Raw genomic sequence first — 12,112 nt, 5'->3', positions numbered from 1 at the left:
GCTTGGATATCTCCCTTCAATACCTTCAGTTCTTAATCATATGCTACTTCTGGAAATAGTTGAACATCGACCATTTCTTTTTAGTACAGTGACTCTGAGTAGATCTTCCATCTTGTTATGATGCTTTTTGCATCATCCAGTTTTTGATTCATAGAATCTTTCAACATTGCAAGTCGAGGCTTGCCTTTTTTATTTAGTTCTTTCAATTTGGGAAATGTGGAACATGTTCTTCCCTTTTGGTTTTCTAACTCCAGTTTTTTGAACATTTCATTATATTGTCTATATTTGTTTTCTAGAACTGTTGTAAAGGTTTGAGTTCTGTGGCAACTTGATTAGGCCAGGATTTCCAAAGGTTTAGCAGTTGGGATGTGCTTACTCCCATGGTGATGAAACCTAATACAGGCATAGTTAACTTTATGATGAGTGGCTATGAGCAGTCAATCAATTAAAGGGCTGCTTCCTTGGGGGTGTGGCCTGCTCCCAATATAATGGATATGCAGGAAGGACACTCTCTCAGAAGTCACTGTACTGATTGGACCTGTTTTTTGAAGTCACCCTAATGACAAGTGTATTACTGAGAGAATTTGTTCCAGTCATCCACTTATCACAGAGACATGCTTAAACATGTTTTGTCCAGAAAAACCCTGGGCATGTATGAACTGGAAGACTTTTTGACTTACCCTTTTCTATCTCTCTATTTCTATCGTCAAGTGTTAGTGAGTTGATTCTGACTCATTGTAACCCTGTATAGGGTTTCCATGAAGCAGCTGGTGGGTTTGAACTGACAACCTCGTGGTTCACAGTCCAGTGCTTATCCTACAGCACCACATACTTGTATGTATATATGGAGAGATTTATTTCAAGGAAATGGCTCACAAAGTTGTGGAGGCTAACAAGTTCTAAATCCATCAAGCTAAAGGTTTCTCCTGACTCACATGGTTGCAGACAGGGATTGAGGAACTCAAATCAGCATATCATACTGCAGTCTGCTGTCTCATAGTCTTATAGGAGCTGACGAATCCCAAAATTTTCAGGACAGGTGACAGGCTTCCAGCTCATATTCCAAAAACTGGAGGTCAGAGTATGCTGAGTCATATGCAAAGTGTAAAAAGGGCAAACTTTGCCAGAAAGCCCATATATATTAGATGACATATTTCCAAGGAGAATCCTCTTTCAACTTATTGGCTTCTCACATGATCACAAAATGAAGGATGATTACACAGTATCTGGCAAACAACTGAGAATTATGGCCTAGCCAAGTTGACATATAATTCTAACGAGCTTAATGAGAAAAATGAAATGGATTTTGCTGCTTAGATTAATGAGAGGGGCTAATGGAGTAGTGTGCTGTGCAAAAATTCAACAGATGTCAACACAGAGTAGAATTAACCTCTAAATGTAGAATTAATGTTTTAAAATAAATCTGCGTGGTTCTCTCAAGTTTCTATGTCTTGCATGCAAAGACATTACCATTGCAACTGAGTGAATTCCAACTCATAGTGACTCTATAAAATAGAGAACTGCCCTCTAGGTTTCCAAGGTTACAGTCGTTATGGAAGCATACTACTGCATCTTTCTATCTCAGAGTGACTGATGAGTCTGAACTGCTGACTTAATCACTACCCTTTTTGGTTTGAACTTTTATAGCAAACAACCTTGGTAGATAGATATAATGTCTCCTTCTGGAGTAATGGGTAGGTTTTGCTTAGTGTCCAGAGTAAAAGATTAAAGTAGTCTAGAGTATAAAAGATTCAGATTGCCTACACTTGGGGTTCAACTCTCATGTAATCCACTCTGTGTGCAGTACACACGTTGGCCTCACTGTTCTCCCGTAAAACATTTGTGGCAAAGGATACTGATATAAACACGAAGTTTATGCTGCTTGCTGTGCTGTGAATAATAGCTGATCTTGAATGCTACAAGGGTACAGTTTCATTTTGATGTAGGATGTTCCTTAAACTTACATTCTAGTCTCTTTTATGTATCTTCTCAGGCACTTGACTTCATTTCTTTAATAATCTACAGTTCCATGGTTCTGACTTTCCATTGCCTCCTACACATCTGTTTGGATTGATATTCTGCTGTTCGTCATGCAAGCATGATTTCACTTTGAAAATGATTTTCTTTTGAAGGATGCTCTAGTTGTTCAGGCAAGCATGCTCTTGTGTTCTTAACTTTCTCCTCAGCACATTTTGGCAGTCCAACCGTCATCCCTCAGGGTCTCAGTCACTCACTCACAGTAGCTCTAGACTTCTTTGTAATTAAATGCCAAAATGCTGTATTCCTTGGATTAATCTATATCAGATGTTGGCAAACTACAGCTCGTGGGCCAAATCCAGCCCTTGCTTCTTTTTTTGGCCTGTGAACTAAGACTGGTTTTAAAAATTTTAAGTGTTGTGACAAACAAACAAGCAAAATAAAACAAGTAAGCTGAAGTTTCTTTGTGGCAGCCCATCACGCACAACAAAAACAACAAGCCACATGTTCTCCCACTTTAGAGACTTTGGGGCATGGCTTAAGCTTGGAGTCCTGGTGTGGTGCTGTGGGTTAATGCACTGGACTGCAAAGTTGCTTTGAACCACAAGGTTGGCAGTTCAAGCTCACCAGCTGCTCCTTGGAAACCCTTGGAAACAAAGGGTCGCTAGGGTCAGAACCAACTTGACAGCACTTAACAACAACAACAAAGTATAGGCTATGTGAAATACAACCTTCCCCCAACTTTTATTTTATTATTCGGGCCTCCACTTAAATATACTACTTTTGCCTGGAAACCTGGAATATACTTTTGGGAGATCCCAGGGAATGTCTCATGAGATAGGCAGTGATCTCCAAAGCAGCTGAAACTGAGATTCAGTGATATACTGTTTTCGATTGAGTGAGGCATACCAGACAAACAATGGCTATAAACATGAGCCCTAAATTGAAAATAACAAGGACCGATGCTCCACATTATATGAAAATTGAACTGCTTTTCATTTGGCAGTCTCTATAGCAAGCTGCAGGGTGAGTAACACCAAGGATTTATTTATCTGATGACAGCAATAATTTGCCCAAGAAAACTCAGGAAAGGTTAGCTAGTATTAAATAACCCTTCCACTCTTTCATACCATTCATTATTCATACTGCTTATTATACAGCAGAAGGGAGCCTGCCTTGCTTACTAGCCTTATACGTTGTGACATTTGCAATCAACTTGAGCACACTACTAGTTATTTATACAATGAAAATATTTTCTATATTCTCCCTCTAATCTAAACAACTCAGTCAGCTTTTTTTCTTACTAGCCTCCCTTCATAAATTCCTCACCATATGGCACATACGATATGGCACCCTATGACATATTAGCTCACTTGGTGCATCCTTCCCCCAACTTTAATTTTATTATTCAGGCCACTTTTGCCTGGAAACCTTCCTAGATTCCCTCAGTTGGAAATCCCTTCCCTGGGTCCTTGAGTCTTAATGGTCCTGGGTCAAATCTTAGTTTGTTTCTTGGTCTGGGGAGTTCCTGGATGGTACAAACAGATAACATCATTGGCTGCTATACAAAAAATGTAAGTGCATCCAGAGGTTCCTCAAAAGAAAGTCCTGGTGAAGATCAGTCAATAGGCTGTCTACAAGAGGCACATCAAAAGATGGAGATGGTCTAAACATCCATCAACAAAAGAACAATTAAATAAGCTTTGGCACATATACACACAATGAATGCTATGCAATGTTGAAGAATAATGATGAATCTGCAGAACACCTCACAACATAGTTGAACCTGGACGGCATTATGGTAAGTGAAATCAGTCAATCACAAAAGTACAAATTTTGTATGAGACCAATGTTGTCAAAAGTTAAAGAAAGGTTTCCTTGATATGATGGTTAGAGGGCGAAGAGGGAGACACATGTTGACATGGGTGATGGGTTAGACAATATAAAATGAGAGGGAGCTTGGCAGAGGAAAGATGAAGGTAGCAGCAGACACAAAGAAGAATGGAAGAATCAAAGTGAATAGCGTTAAATACTGTTAAACGATGGTACATGGGGGGATTGCAGGCATAGTAATTAAGCACAGTTTATGATTTGTGGAATGTAAAACTGATGATCTGCTCTGTAAACCTTCACTCAATTCATAATAAAAAGTAACAACAACAACAACAAAAGTCTTGGTGATCTACTTCTAAAAATTCATCTATTGAAAACCCTACGGAGTTTAATTCTAGCCTGAAACACATGCGGTCGCAATGAGCTGGAATTGACTGGAGGACAACTGTTACTATTGCCCTGGGGGGTCCCCAATTCTGCAATCCAAATGTGGCATAACACTTGGTTTTGATTGACTAGAGGCTACTCTTTTCTAACCCAAGGTCCCAGAACAGTAACTTCCTAAGGCTTGCCCACAGGAGGTGGGGAGGTTGACGTCATGCCCTCTTTTCACTGGAGAAATCAGTACTTCACAGCTCTGACCTTCAAGTCCAGGGCCCAATTAGGCTCCACTGTCTTATGTGGAGGCCAGACCAAATCTCCTGTCCCTGAGATGCCAGCCCCTAGGACCACGCTTGGGCCTCCATCTCATCCAGTCCTTTGTAGGCTATGGCAATGCCGACACTGGACATAACTCTGGCTTTGATGTCTGTCTTTGTTTTCATCTCCAGTGTTTTTATGTTTTGTGTTTGGTAAAGTATTAAGATTGCCTTGTGTTCTTCTATTTTATCCAGAATGGCTATGTTTTTGGAGCTAAGATCCTGTTAATATCAGTTCATTCTGCTATGTTGTAGAACAGTATAAAGTTTTGTTTGAATATGGAAGTTATCACACTTATTCACTTAATTTGAATAAATAGGAAGACTTTGAATATGCTTCTTAAACAATATCACTACTTCTCTAGCATCTAGACATCAAGAGGTCTTATACAAAATTGTTTCTGAATGTTTCCAAATAAAGAAATAGGTCTTAGGGCAAAACAGTTGTGTGTCAGAGGTGACTGGGAGAAAAAGACCAAAGGAAATTTTAGATTAAAGAAAACGTAGTCAATTTTCAATTACCTGGGCAGATGGCACAGTGCCACAATACAGATAACCAGGAATTCACTAAGAGCAACAGCAACTCTATGCCAAAAAATGTGAATTAAATTATAATTTATCATGCTGAGCCCATAATCTGAGCTCTTTCCTTATAACTAAAGTTACTATTACAACCAAACAAAAGTTTATTTATTTTGCAAATAGCTGTATGTTTTAAAGGTAGAATCCTGTTTTACAGGTCAATGGTCCAACTTCATGCAATTTCAAACAAGGTCACAGTGGGGAAATAGCATAGGACTGTTAGCTAGGAGCCTTTTATTTTACATGTAAATATGAATTTGCTGAAAATTAAGACAATTTGGCCAATTACTAGGGAATGCCCACTTTTTAGAAATGTTAACAATATGTACACATAATTTAAAATATGAAATAACAAGTATCCTAGCCGCTCCTCTGAAACCCTATATCAAGTTGCTATGAGTCAGAACTGACTCCATGGCACTTAACAACAACATTATCCAAAAGCATAAAACCAAAGTGAATCCTTTAACTCATTCCTGTAATATGCATAACTGGGGGAATACTTTTTGACAGGCAGGGTGTGTTTGCTGTCAGTTTTCCATTAGAACAGTTACTGAGCACTACACCATCTCAGCAAGGGATATAAAAAATGGTGCAGAAGTCTAAAGAAGAATGAAGGGATCCCCTGTTTTACTTTGCTTCATGGAGTCAGTCATAGGATCTTATAGTCCAGTGGGAACTCTGAGAGTGAAGTATAGCTTCATCTTTTGTATATAAATGAAAAAGAGAACTAGAAAAGGTGAAATGACTCGCTCAGGGTCACATGGTTGCAAGCAGGCTGCCACAAACCCAGGCATCTTTCTATCTAGCTTCTCAGAAGCACATTCATTATGAGGATAATTTGAGGAGCTTTGTGTAATAGCACTTGGAAATAATGGGCTCTTTTGAAATAAATGTCTACGCCTTGGCATAATAAACCCTGCCTGTGTATTTGCAGCTTTGTTATCTAGGGAAGCAGACAAATAATTGGTATATACTTTTTCTTCTAGCTCTTGATTCTAAGCATCCAAACATGAATAAAGATTTTAAAATAGAAGGAATGGCGACTCACTTCCCTCTATTTACATGTGGTTATGTGTAATATTGAGATATTGTTCATGTGGACAGGTTGGGAATTGTGATGGAAAGATAAATATGAACAAAGGAGTGGTAAAAAAGAAATATATTTAAATTTGAAATTTGATATAAACTTTGAAATATAATATAGCAAAAATCAGTGTACTTATTTTAAGGAACAGCTGAATTCCAGCACCTATACAATTCACCAGTTTTGGCAGATACACACTCTGTATTTGACATGGTTTTTGTTGTTTAGTACTTAGCATAGTCTTCTGCCTGGGAAGCAGCCACAGAACACTTGTTGTTTAACTGGCTAATTCTTCACATCACAGAACTGCCCACTTGTAAGAAGCTGCTTAAATCTTCATTTCACAGTTGAGCAAAGAAACAAGAATGGGGCGGGTAGGTGAGAGGTATATAGATTTAGACTCACAAATTGCATAGAATATGTGAAATACTTTTTGCAGTTCTAATATTGATCTAGGAGTGTTCTTGAAACATTACTATGGCAACAATCTCTATTCAGTGGGGAAAAGAGATGCATTATCTATTCAAAGAAAGACATAAGGAAAAAGTATGTCTGATACTGCCTTTTTACACCCTGCAGATGGGCTCGGACCTCTCAGCATCATATTTTTTTTGCTGAGGACAGTGTCTGGAAAATAAAAATTTTTGAGTTACTCACTAACTCTGGAAGATATCATCAATTCAAACACCATGTCATAGAAAACAGCATCTCACTGAGTTAAGAGTTTCCACAAAAATGAATACGTTCATCATACTTGTAGTTGATCAGGTTATTATCTGAGAACACCATGAAAAAAAGATACTGTTTTCATCTAGTTGCTGAAAATTGATACATAGGATGCATGACAAAGATATGGCTGCAGGTGTTCATGAATTTGTTCATGTGGCATTCACTGAACAAATATTTGAGGTTAGCCTATGAAAAAGAAGACTCTAGATGCCAATTTCATCAGTGACAGTTGTTAGAGTTTACTGATGCTTTTCGAACATTTACAAGATTGCCCTTTTGTCATTGAGCAATTCAAGCATTTACTAAGCATGATCTAAACATTTCATTTCTTGCTTGCTTCTTTTTAAAACTAAAAACACAGAATCCAGGAGTATATGCAACTTACCTACTTTCCATTATCTTTGTTTAAAAAATAAGAAAGCTAAAGAAACTTGGCTGTCAATATAGTATAAATTATATATGTATAGCATATATAATATAGTATAATTGAATAATTTCCAGTTAAATTGTTTGATGTTGATGGTCAAACCTTACCGGATACTTGAAAGCATACACATATGTACATGTATTGAATTATCTGGATTGACTAGATAAGTAAATTATGCAAATGTTACATGACTTGTTATGTTAAGGTTATTCTAGGACCACCACCACCACTAGCAGCAGCAGCAGCAACATCCACCTGACTGTTTGTTAGAAATTATGACGCCCAGATCCCATCCCTGACCCAAACTAAATCTGTCTTTTAATAAGACCCCCAGGTGATTCATATGCAATAAAAGTTTGAGAATCATTGTCGGAACATATTTTAGCCAGATGAATGAATGGAGAGATGAGACAATTTTTTACAGGGAAAAATCATCTGTCTTAAAAATCTATGAGATTATTAAAAAGTGAATATATGGAGGATGGAGGAGCAGGATGGTCAGAATGTTGTATTACCTGATACATACATCAGTTTTAAGACATTTTTGCCAGTGAAAGATGGCAACTGAAGGGTAACCATTCAAGTCCCTTAGATCTCAGATGAATTGGGAGATGCTTAGTATTACCCATCATTTAAAGACAAATAATTTATTACACAAACAATGGGAATTTAAAAAATGACAAACAACAAAAACAACAGTCCTAAATGTCACCAAGTGGTTCTCACAATTTAAATGCCCTGCCAGTCTTTATTTATTTACACATAATGTTCACAAAGTTGTATTTGTACACACATTCATTCCTTCCAGGAAATAATGTATGATAAAGAATTAGTAGTATTGAAGGAAGAGGTATAATCTGTACTTAAGGCATAAGTAAAAACAAGGCTCCAATAATTGATGGAATACAAGCTGAGATGTTTCAACAAATGGATGCATTGCTACAAGCACTCACATATCTATACCAAGAAATTTGGTAGACAGCCACTTGGTCATTCGACTAGAAGGTATCTATGTTTGTGCCCATTCTAAAGAAAGGTGATACAACAGAATATGGAAATTTTCTAACAATATTATTAATATCATACACAAGTAAACTTTTGCTACAAACGTAATGCAAAATGGTTGCAGCAGTATTTTGTCAGGGAACTGCCAAAAATTCAAGTCAGATCCAGAAGAGGATGTGAAATGAGGGATATTACAACTATCAGATGGATCTTAGCAGAAAGTAGAGAATACCAGTAAACTGTGTGGCACTGAGGATTAATGTGTTGGACTGTAAGTTCAGCTTGAACCACAAATTCGGTGATTCAAGCTCACGAGCCGCTCCTTGGAATCGACTCGAGGGCACTTAACAACAACAACACAAAAACATAACTATGTGGATAACAAATTATGGATAGTAGCACGAGGAATTCCAGAGCACTTAAATGTACTCATGTGGAAGTTGTTTGAACAGAACAAAGGAATACTGTGTGATGTAAAGAAAGCATCAAGCTATGTGTCAAGGTTGTATCTTTTGGGCATACTTATTTGGTCATGATTCTGATTAAACAATCTGAGAAGCTGGACTATATGAAGAAGAATGTGGGAACAGGATTGGAAGTAGACTTATTCACAACCTACAATGTGCAGATAACACAACTGTGCTTTCTGTAAGCAAAGAGGACTTGAAGCACTAATTGATGAAGGTCAAAAACTATACCTTTCAGTATGATGTACACCTCAGTATAAAGAAAACAAAATCCTCACAACTGGTTCAATAAGCAACAGCATGATAAATGGAGAAAAAGATGAATATTTTCAAGGATTTCATTTTACTTGGATCCACAGTTAATGCCCATAGAAGCAGGAATCAGGAAATCAAACATCAGGAAAACAACATATTGCACTGGGCAAAACTGCAAATGATACTTTTAAAGTATTATAAAGCAAAGATACCACTTTGAGGACTAAGGTGTGTCTGACCCAAGCATGGGATTTTCAGTTGTCTCATATACTTGTGTGGCGCTGTGGGTTAATGCGCCAGACTGTAAAGTTTTTTGAACTGCAAGGTCGTCAGTTCAAGCTCACCAGCTGCTCCTCTGAAACCCTTTACAGGGTCGCTATGGGTTGGAATTGACTCGACGGTGCTTAACAACGACAACATATACTTGTGAAAGCTGTACAAGAAATAAGGAAGAACAAAGAAGAATTGATGCCTTTGAATTATGATATTGAAAAAATATGGAATATACCATGGACTGCCAGAAGAATGATCAAGTCTGTCTTAGAAGCACACCCAGAATACTTCTTTGATGATACTTCATCCCATGTACTTTGGGCATGTTATCAGGGGAGCCATCCTGGAGAAGGATATCATACTTGGTAAAGTAGAGGGCTAATGAAAAAGAGGAAGGCCTCCAATGAGATGAATTGATACAATGGCTGCAACAATGAGCTCAAACGTAAGAATGATTGTGAGGATGGCACAGGACAGGCAGTGATTTGAATTTAAGAATAGGAACCTACTCAACAGTTCATAACAATAACAGGGAGTAAGTATGGGCAAACCTGTGAAGATTAAATGAAAAGAATGTGATGTTATAACATTTCAAACTTTTCACATAATGCTATGCTGAGTTAATTGTAATCGTAATTATTAAGAACAATTCCAACTATAATTAGACTTCTTAATCCTAATTTGAAGTGTCTGCATCACACTGCATTGAGTTGATATACATAGATTATCTAGTGGGCCTCCGATTATATGGATGTTCAGATACTTTTCATGATATGCTACTATAAACAAGGCAGTAATAAACATACTTACATATTAGCTTAATTTATTAAATTACCAATCAAAGAAATATTTGATTCAAGTATATCTATTTTACAGGGTTTTAAAAACTTATGGATAACTTGTTTCAGAAAAGGTCTCTAACAATTTGTATTGAAACAAGCATTGTTAGAGCATTCTAATTTCACTGCATCTTGCCATCAAGTTGGTTAAGTGCCATCAAGTAGGTTCCAACTCATAGTGCCCCTATATGGGGTTTCCAAAGAGTGGCTGGTAGGTTTGAAACATTGACCTTATGGTTAGCAGTCCACTGCTTATTCTACAGAGCCATACCCGGCTAGCAATAGACATAATTATTTTGAAATCTGCTAATTAATCAGTATACAGTTACTGATTTTTCACACAGTGAAAAATAAAGCTATAATTAAAATTCACTTTCTGTTTCTCATTTTCTTATAGAAACTTTTCCCAATGGGTATCCTGCTGCCCAAGCCATTAATGTGTTCCAGATGTGCTCTTTAATACTCTGAGTGGAGCTTGAGCCTCTTAGATGGTCACTTCTAGTCAGTCGCAGGTGGAGAAAAGGAAGGCAGTGCAGTCCTACGATGTTTTCCCTTCTATCCTTAATCTCTCTTTCTTGCTTTTTACATTTTTGACAGTTTTATTGAGATATAATTCATGTCCAAGAAGCAGTTCATATAATCATATGAATTATATTATACTGAAATACAATACATACAATTCATGATGATAGAAGGTATTCCCATAACTCTCAGTTGCATCTGAGCCCTCCTGAGAATTGCTCTTAATGTTCACAATTTTACCAACAGTCTGCAAGAAAATCTAGGCTTTTATGATATATACCATAAATTCACCCCTTAATGTGTGCAATTTAGTAGTTTTTCGTTTATTCATAGATGTTATGTATCACCACAGTCAGTTTTAGAACATTTTCATCATCTCAGAACCAATCCCATACTCTTCAGTTATCCCCTCTGTACTATCCCATTCATCACACACCCATCCATAAGGAATCACTAGTCTATTTTCTGTCTCTGTAGAATTGCCTATTCTGGATCTTTAATATAAACGGAGTCAAATAATACGTAGTCTTTTGTGACTGGCTTCTTTCACTTGGTACTTAATGTCTTCAAAGTTCACCCATGCTGTAGCCTGTATCAGAACTTCAATCTTTTTATTTATGTATTGATTTTTTATTGTCAGTTGGTGGAAGTTTACAGAGCAGATCATCGTTTTACATTCAACACTTATACATATTTTGTTTGTATTACAATGTCATGAATTGTAATCCCCCCAATGTAGTGACATCACTTATCCCACTGCCTCCGTGGGTTTTCTGTTTTCATTCCTCTGTGTTTCCTAACCCTTCTGACCTTTGTCCCTGGGTAAGTGCTGTCCTTTTGATCTCAGATGGCTGATTATTCTAAGGTTTTAGTACCTTACTAGTGTTATTGTTTCCCTTTATAGACCTATCTATTGTTTGGCTGAACATTGACCCATGGGAATGAATGCAATTTCAAGCCTGAAGGGTGACTTAGGGGCATAGTCTTAGGGGTTCCATCAACATTATTTCTTTTGATGGCAGAATAAAATTTCATTGTAGGTCTATATCATATTTTGTATTCATTCATGCTGATGAGTATTTATGTTGGTTCCACTTTTTAACTACGATGAATAATGTTGCTATAAGCATGTGTGTGCAAGTTTTTCTGTGGACATACAATTTCATCTCTCTTGGATATATTCAAATGATTGGGTCATATGACAACTCTATCTTTAACCATTGAAGAATAGCCAGATTATTTTATACAGTGACTGCACCATTTTGTATATCCACCAGTAGCATAGGATGGTTCTGATTTTTCTACATCCTTACCAGCACTTGCTATTTTGTGGGGTTTTATTTTATTTCATTTTTATTCTAGCCATTGATACCAACGAGAACTGGTATTTCTGATTTGTTTGCATTTCCTTGATGACT

This window comes from Chrysochloris asiatica, unplaced genomic scaffold (assembly GCF_000296735.1).
Source record: "Chrysochloris asiatica unplaced genomic scaffold, ChrAsi1.0 scaffold00146, whole genome shotgun sequence".
NCBI lineage: Eukaryota > Metazoa > Chordata > Mammalia > Afrosoricida > Chrysochloridae > Chrysochloris > Chrysochloris asiatica.
Note: the sequence above shows the minus strand (reverse complement) of the source record.